The following is an 8,759-nucleotide window of genomic DNA, read 5'->3' as shown; positions in this document are numbered from 1 at the left end:
TTCTTCCCCGTGAATGTCTCTAATTTTCACAGTTCTCTTGACTCTTATGGTTCATTTAGTGTGGAGAGGCTAGAAACAATTCCAAGTCAAACTACAGAGACTTTGTTTTAAAAAATATCCATTGATTTTGAGAAGTAATAATAATAATATGTATTTAATACATTAACAACATGATATTCAGTCCTATCATGCACTCCCATGACAATAACTATATGTACCATTCACAGATGAAATCAGGACTTTGCTTAAGTAACTTGGAGATCTGCTGCTAATACAGAGAAGCCAAGATTTCACCATGTACTTCAGTACATCCCTCTACAAGCATTTTTAGAACTTTTCTTGTTTTATGAAGAAGAGATTATTTACAAAAATGATGAAATACTGAATTCCCTTAGGATCAGATTTGTAAACATACCTAGATATTGCTCTGTTAGCCCTGAGAAGCCTAAATATCTTAATAGTTTTAATCCTACTGAAAATCAACTATCATATTCCCCATACTAACAGGTGATTTGCAAATGACAAGCAGAGAAATATGTCATTACTGGTTCATAAACATCCTGTTGCTTCTTTTAACTCTGATCAAACTCATTGATTTCTCTGTGTAATGAGAAAGCTTTTAGCCCTGTTCCAGTTGTGATAACATGAAAACAGTACTGACCTAATACTAGGGAGCATGTGTCCGAGAATGTGACCTCAAAGAACCCCTAAGATAATAGAGTATTATCTTATTATCACACGCATCTACAAGCAGCTGATGGATGGAGTGACTGCCTACTGCTTTGTGCCATCAAAGGATAAAAAGCCAATGCTCTTAAAACAAAGGTATTTCCATTTGTGTCCAAATTATCTTTTTTTGATCATCTCTTTTTGGTAGAGTTTGCCTCCTGTTGAAGTACAAGTTGTAACTATAATATTTAAAACTGAACAAAATGAAGCCTGGAAGATTTTAATACTTAGAAAGGCAAACAAATGTGATGTTCTGTTTTCAGCAGGGGACTGTAGTGGAGACTCCAGTGGTAAAGCAAAGCTGTTTTCCATGTTAAGCAAGGATTCAGATTCCTTCTTTTGTACATTAAACAGTGCATTACCAGGTCTCTAATAGAATGGGAAAATTCAAGCAAATCCATTTGTTACTTTTTGAAATGTAGTGAGGTGAAACTCTGTCTTTTAAGAGCTTTGCCTTCCTGTGTGGTTGTTTCTCCTCCTAATCATAACAAAGGAAAAATACAGGTGCTTTAAACTTTCAAGGGAAATATATATATTATACATAGACTGCACTTGAATAAATTACCTGGCAGTAAATTTAAGTTACTAATAAAAATCATACACAAGTGTTATGATTAACTATGACACACACAAACCTAGGTAAAAAATTTAGTTAACTCCAAAGGGTAACTGTCTTAATATGCGTCCACCAACCACTCACCCTGTAACCTCCACTGCTAATTTTCATACAACACTTCCACATGTTGTAGTGGCTCACTAGCATAAAATTGTTAATTGAATGTTAGCTAAGATTCCTAAGAAATGTCATGGCTGCATGGTACCTTGAGTACCTTGACAGTGGGCTGACTGGGAGCATTGAAAGAGCATTGTCGAAAGACCTGAAGCAACGTTAAAACCTTAAAAACTTTTTGGACTCAGGAAACTAGGATCTTTCTTCCTACATAGAGATACAGTCAAAGTTGAACTTATGTTACCATACAAACTAACGCTTTGAATTCCAAAGATTAAGGAAGAAATGCATGGGTTCATATGTTTTCTGATGATGGAATGCAACTATAAATTTAGCTTAAGTGATTACTGTAGTCTTCCTGCTTTGATGTATCAGTGAATCCTCCTTGAAGTTAAAAAAATCAGTACTGATTAAAGACAGATCCTGTAAACAGAAATAATGAAAAGTATCGCATAACAGCATTCTTGTTTCATTTTTACTTTAGGGTTGTATGCACATTTTCTCATTATAAAATAAAATTAAAATAGAAATTAAGTAGTAAATATCAGAAGCAACTATAAAATGCTAAGAGATGCTACAAATATCATCTAAGTTAAGAAATTTAGGGAAGATAATTCTTCAAAGAAATCTAACCATAGTAAGGTAAGAATTAGGCTGTTAAGACACCTGAATAGCTTTAACTCTGCCTGAAGAGATGCCATAAGGGGAAAGGTTAAAAAAAGGCCGGATTTGTCCTAAAACATCACTTCATCTAGTCTGGGATGATGTGACTACCATTGCTTAATCAGAGGCAAACATTTTACTATCTGGGTGCACTTGTGGTGTTCTTCTAATTTTAGCATGTTGGATTTAATAAAAAGTAAGACTAAATTGGAAACACCCAGACACTATGCATAGTTTTGTAATGTTACAACAGGTTGAGAGAAATGGGAAAAGATCAAAAAACACATGGGGCATGTGAGGGAATCCAAACATAGCTACTGATAGAGGATGCTTGCTACAGCATCTCATCTACATTATTTAAAAATACATGGTCTCCATATGTGTTTTTTTTAATGTGTGGGGATCAATCTACAACATGGGGAAAAGGTCAGACATACTGCTTTAAGCCAGAAAAGCCCACTTTTTAAGTAAAAGAGAAGTACCTTTAAAAGGATCCTGGACAGTATACAGTTAAGGTAAAATCCAGTTCTGTGAAGAGGCCAGCTTAGATCATGGCTAGGGGGAATTTAGTTCTGTATAAATCAGTCATGCTAAGTAATGTCACTTCCTCTGATCACTGCTTTCTAATCTGTAACATCTGAGTCAGCATGGCACTGCTTGGTTTAAATAAGGTTATTTAAAGTGTTTCCCCTCTAGAGTTTTGGTGATATCAGTCACCAAAAACAAATGTTCCTTTGGAAACTACTCCTATCAACCCTGTGCATATGTAAATACCAATTGAAGATGGCTGTGGAGAAACATCTTTGGGAACAAGCCCTTAATTAGCTCTCTTTTTCATTGGCAAATATGGCCTACAGCTTTTAAACACATTTTTCTAGCAAGGAAAAATCACAGCTTACACCATGGTGTGTAGGTATAATAATATATGAAATATGCCTAAGAAAAATGCTTGTTTGGGACTAATCGTACACAAGGAGAAACTATGCATACTGATTCCAGAAACAATCACCTCACTGACTTCCATGTGATTTTCAGGGAATCTCTTTAGGTAATAAATACTAGTAATCAAGATGGAAATGTAAAAGTCCTAGTGCCAGACCTGTTTGTTCACTTCCTTGTTGTGGAGAAGCATTTGATACAGTAAGAAATATTGGTGTAACATTCAGTCAAACACTGGCTCGTTCCAGCTGCTGACAGTCAGTGATAGCAAGATATTGCTGTTTGTATCACAATTATTAGATGTATTTAACCACAGTAACAGCTTTACCTTTGCATTTCTGCTTCCATACTTAGTATTTTTAATTACTAAACCAAGTTAGACTTCATGCAACAGAAAACAAACAAACCAACCAACCAGAAAGTCTTTGAGTTAGTGATAGAACAGGATTAAGCGTGGATTTGGGAGATACCAGCTTATTTCTGTTAAGCAGCTGGCTCCATTTTATAATACAGTCATTGCTCTAACTGCAAAATTTTAAATTGTTGTCTAGATGTTTTCTTAGCTGCATTGCAAGTTTTATCAGAAGAAAGAGAGAGTAAACACATTTTTGGTGGATCTGGAAACTGAGGTAAAGAAAATAGGGTAGCATTTAGAGAAAGAAAAGTAATATTTGAAGATAAGTGCTTTGGCTGCACACAGCCCCCCCCCCCAAAAAAAAAGGAAAGAAGCAGCAGCAGTATTTAGGGCTGGTAAGAGCCTCACCTGCCTGGATTTTCTGTGTTGCCTTGATGCAGTTGGCTGGTTCAAGAAGTAGTGCTGTGGTGCACCAAATGGTTTAGAAGATTAGTTGCTGCTCCTTTGGCTTGCCTAAGAGCTCTTTCTGCATGGATGCTTCAAAGATTATTTGTTGTAATTCCTGGGTTCTTAGACTTATCTGTAACACAAAATGCACATGGATATTCTCCCTGCACAGACTCACCCCAGCTGCCAATCATCAAGTACTGCACTCGTTCTTCTTTTCTTCTTAATTTTCCTCCCCAGAACAATGTCACATCATTTCCTTTCAGTTCCTAGCATAGTTAAAGCTTTAATTTACAGACTGATATTGGTTAATAAATTAAAAAAACCCCCACAACCCAAAGGTTTTGAAAGCACTGAAAGGCTAACTCTTCTATCGGTGATTCAGACTGAATCTCAAGATCCATCCTAGGGTAAAGAACCAAGAAAGATATGTATTCCTCCAGAAAACACATTTCCCAGCTCTGGGAAGGTTGTGAGAAACTTACAGACTTGCAAGATACCCAGGAAAGATAAAAATGTTCTTGTTAAAAATGCTTTATTTGGCCATATAACATGTAGCACGAAGGAGTATAACTATGTTAAGTATTCAGGAATATGTAATCCTGTTTGTTTGTGCTTACTTTCATTTGACTTATTCAGTAGAGGCTCTTCAAGTTCATGGCCAAATATAAGATCAGAGCCAAATAAATTGTTAATGTTTTCATTCAGATTTCCATTTGTTATTCTGAGAGGATTATGTCTTGTAGAGTTTGCTGGCAGTAACGGAAATCCAGACTCCTCTGGAGAGTTTGCTGGAAAACCAAAAATAAAGATTACATATCTTGGTCTTTATGATAGAAATGTCGTTTTGGTTTTGCAGTAATATAAACAGTAATGATCAACTTTTTGTGATTAAAGAACTGCATGATCAGTTCTTCAAATTACTGTTGTGAGCTTAAGATTTGACTATTGCACTTTCTAGATAAACCGTCAAACATAGAAGCTATGCAAGTTGTGTACATTAAAAAGTACCAGTAGCTATAAAACTAAAATGCTTGAAACAAAATTGTAACCACTTCAAGAACAAAGCTACTGTAATGCACTGAAGCTGTTTGTACTGAGAAAGATAGAAAACAATATATTTTCAAATGTAAACCCAATACAGGGAATGGCTGGCAGGGGGCTGCTAAAAATTCAGCTTTGGAAGGATCTTTATAATATTTTAAAATACTTAGTAGTTCATAAGTCTCACTTTGTGACCACCACTTCTAGTGATTGATTTAAGGCTGTGTGCTGGCCTGTGTTGATTTGTTAATTTTGTTAAAACTGGGTACAGTACAATGACAACGGTGATTGATTGCCTCCTGTAAATCATCTCCAATTCAGCAGTGACAACATTAAAAGAGATTTAATCAGTAGCATGAAAAAAGAAAATATTATTGTGTACAGTGTTCTGGTGTCTACCTAAACCAGTACTAAATAAAGTGCTAGCCTACTTTCTGCTGGGAAAATCTCTTTTGAAGCTTAAGATCAAAAGCACTTTTTAAGCTTAAACAACACCATACGGTTTCAATTCTTGCTTTCTAACAAGCACTTTAAAAAGCACAACTAAAATGCAACTGACAAACTTGAAAAATCTTTTGTGTTGTTCCACTTGAATGATCTAATGAGAAAATGGCTCAGTTCTGTTGTAGCTAATGAGGTATAACATCTTCACTGAACCTGAATATAAAACAGAGATTTCTCTGAAGATATAGTCTTAACATGCTTCTATTGCTTTACTCATTCTGCCATGTTTTTATTTAAGTGATGTCCAATGAATAAAAGCACAGGTCAGTTTTGAAATAAAACATTTACACATGAAATTACTCAATCCAAAAGTGCTTTGAACTCTGTATATAAGCATTGTGGCTTCAAGTGGGAAAATGTGTTTCACTAGCTTACTAAGGTCCCGAGTCTGCAAACAGAGATATTAATGTAGCCAGACAGAGATGTGTGATAACACATTTTTGGCAGATGGAGTTCTGAGGCAGAACCCAAGTGTACATGGATTTTAACCTATCTGGTTTCAGCAGTGACCTACTATCAGTGCGAAGACTGAGATTTGGCAGAATGATGAAGTATCAGTATCAAGTAATAGCATTTATTCTGGTAGTACCTAGAAGCTAATATCCTGCTAAAGAGCTTTATTTATACAATAAAATAGTTATGCAAAGAATTTTATATAGGGATACAATAAGGACAAAACCCATAGGTGTGGGAAGCATAAGGTAACAGCAAAGGGGTTAGATTCAGTGCATCAAGTGGTATTTGCAGCTGGGCAACAGTTTAGATGTGGTTGGGCATGGTGACAGCATCATGGCAGTAAAAACTTTAAGGAGATAATTGGAGTAGAATAACCTTGTGGTGTAAGTGTCTCCTGGTAGCACTTCTTATCTATAACACAAAGAGGTTTGAGGAAAAGCTGGATAAGTTGATGAGGACGGGAGAATAAAACCAATTTTACTGATACTTCTCATCATCCTTAGTACGTACGTTTCAGATGTGCAAAAGAACTGTTTCTGTGCTCCATAAATATGAAACTGAGACATGAAGAGAGAACTGGCTTGCACAACACAGAGTGGGAACAGGCTCTAGATCTCCTCATTACTCTATTGGTCCTTCTGGGGAAACCGATGGTTAAAATGCATACTGCAGTCTTTTGAACTGGAGGGAAAGAATTCTGTTCATCAAACAAATCTCCCGAGAAGTTTCATGCTGTGATATGGAAAACACAGGTCTTCTGTGGGACAACAAACTCTTTCAGTGAGTGGGGTCTTAGTGATAAACAGAACCACTGAGACAATGAACCTTCTGTTCGTAGGAGAGACGTGCTGGGCTAGCCTCCTCTGACTCCTTGGTGTTGTTACTGTCACTCTTGTATTTAGGAAACCTAACAGTGAATCCTACTAAAAATCTCTGTTCCAGTGAATTTATACTGTAAAATGAGATGAGGCACACCCAATGAATGCAGACAGACTGACAGATGGGTGAGCACAAGAAAATAATGAGCAATAAAATTGGTCAGTGTGACAGACAATAGTCACAGCAGATGCCCAACTGTTATGAAGCTTTCTTTTGGTTTCATAGTCAGTGAGAATTTCAGGTCAAGGTCTGGAAGAAAACAACAAGGTAGCCTGTCCAGGAAGCCCCTTCTCAAGAAAAGGAGTAGAAAAGGTAGAAATATGGCAGTGAAAAAGGTGGTCAGCTTATCATATGCAATTGCATCTGAAGGCATTAGGACATGACCTCACTCTCAACAAGAAGCATGGGGATAGGCAAGACTGAACCACAGCAATGGAGACAAGTACTTTGATGAGGAGGGACAGTGAGAGCTAACACAAAGCAACAGGATTATGGGCAAAGCAATAAATGAAGAATTTTATCTGTGTTGAAGTATTCCCAATGGATACAGATGGGACAAGACAGTGTCTTTCAAGACAAGCCAATGAGATATTGCATTATCAAATTATAGTTGAAAATAATTATGAAGGTAACTATCAGCAAGAAGAGAAATTGGAATCAGGTGTGTCAAGAATCCCATTTACTGAGAAAAGATGGACAGAGAAGTTATATCGGTGAATAATGCACTTTGAAATTACAGTTTAAAACATTGATGCAGCATTGCTGCACTATGTAGTAACATTATGAGGTAACAGAAATAGGTTCCTCTGAAACTTTTATAAAAAATTATCAGACAGATACCCTGTGAAAGTATGGGTGCTTCTATTCCTTCTGTTCTTGTTCCACATGGACATACTTGCATGACACTGATAGTGCATCTGCTTAACCTACTTATGAGGATTTGGTTCATCAAATGTGCACCTGCAAGTTTAATTCTCCCTATGACCTCATTCTACCTGTAGTCTAGACTATCCAAAAGCTGTGTAAGTGCACAGAAGCATGAACTGAGGGTGAACCCTGCTGGAAAAAATGAGTGGATTTGCTGCAGCATGGAACTTCAGGGTAAGTATAAGTTACTACCAGGGGTAAATTTCACATTTCTGAACAATAAATTCTATAGTGTCACCTATATCTATAGATAGAGGAGCCTGAGACTCTAATGGGTCCTTTCTAGTTTTTAAATGTTTGGTTTGTATTGCAATTGCCTATCACAGGCACCTCAATGAAGGTTTCACAACACCCAAATAGTAGGCATCTTCCTGACAGGATGATAGAAAGAACCTGATATAGATTCTCACACTCATTAAATTCTGTGGTGAAGAAAGGGAGCAGATGGTATGTCTTTTTCCTGACTTTACAAAACCTGAGATTGCTTCAGAGAGTCTATCTAGAAGGAAGAAAGAAAATCTATTTTAATGCTATGATAACCACATTAGGCACCTATTATAGGTGACATGAATATTGTCCTTGGAATTTGAAAAACATTTGCTTTACTTGTTCCAGGGGCTGGTAGGCAGCTCTCATCCTCTCTTCTGCATTTACTGGCAGTCAAAACATAAGCAATAAACAGCAGTTCTTCTTGAGAGAACCCTGTGCAAAGAAAATACAAATTAACCCAGAAATGGGGTCCTTGTCCAAGAATTCAATCTGACAGTATCTTGGCTACACCAGTAAATGACTGAACCAAAGCTTACACCAATGCTACTCTCCTAGAAACAGAATCCAACCTGTGCGTAAAAGACTATATACTCTTGAGCAACTTTTTTCAACTTTAAGTGCCCGTGAATAACTGACACTTTGTACTGACAAAGTGGCATGGTGTGGGCAAATTTATACCTTCCTCATCAAGGTAGCCCAGACCACAGCAGCTTCTAATGGCTCTCAGCACTTATGAGGATTTGAGCGCACTGTGTGCCCTGGAGAGACGTGACTAGGAAACAGACTTACAGAAGGCCAAGTGTTGAGATGCAGGCT

Source organism: Buteo buteo, chromosome 6 (assembly GCF_964188355.1).
Source record: "Buteo buteo chromosome 6, bButBut1.hap1.1, whole genome shotgun sequence".
NCBI lineage: Eukaryota > Metazoa > Chordata > Aves > Accipitriformes > Accipitridae > Buteo > Buteo buteo.
Note: the sequence above shows the minus strand (reverse complement) of the source record.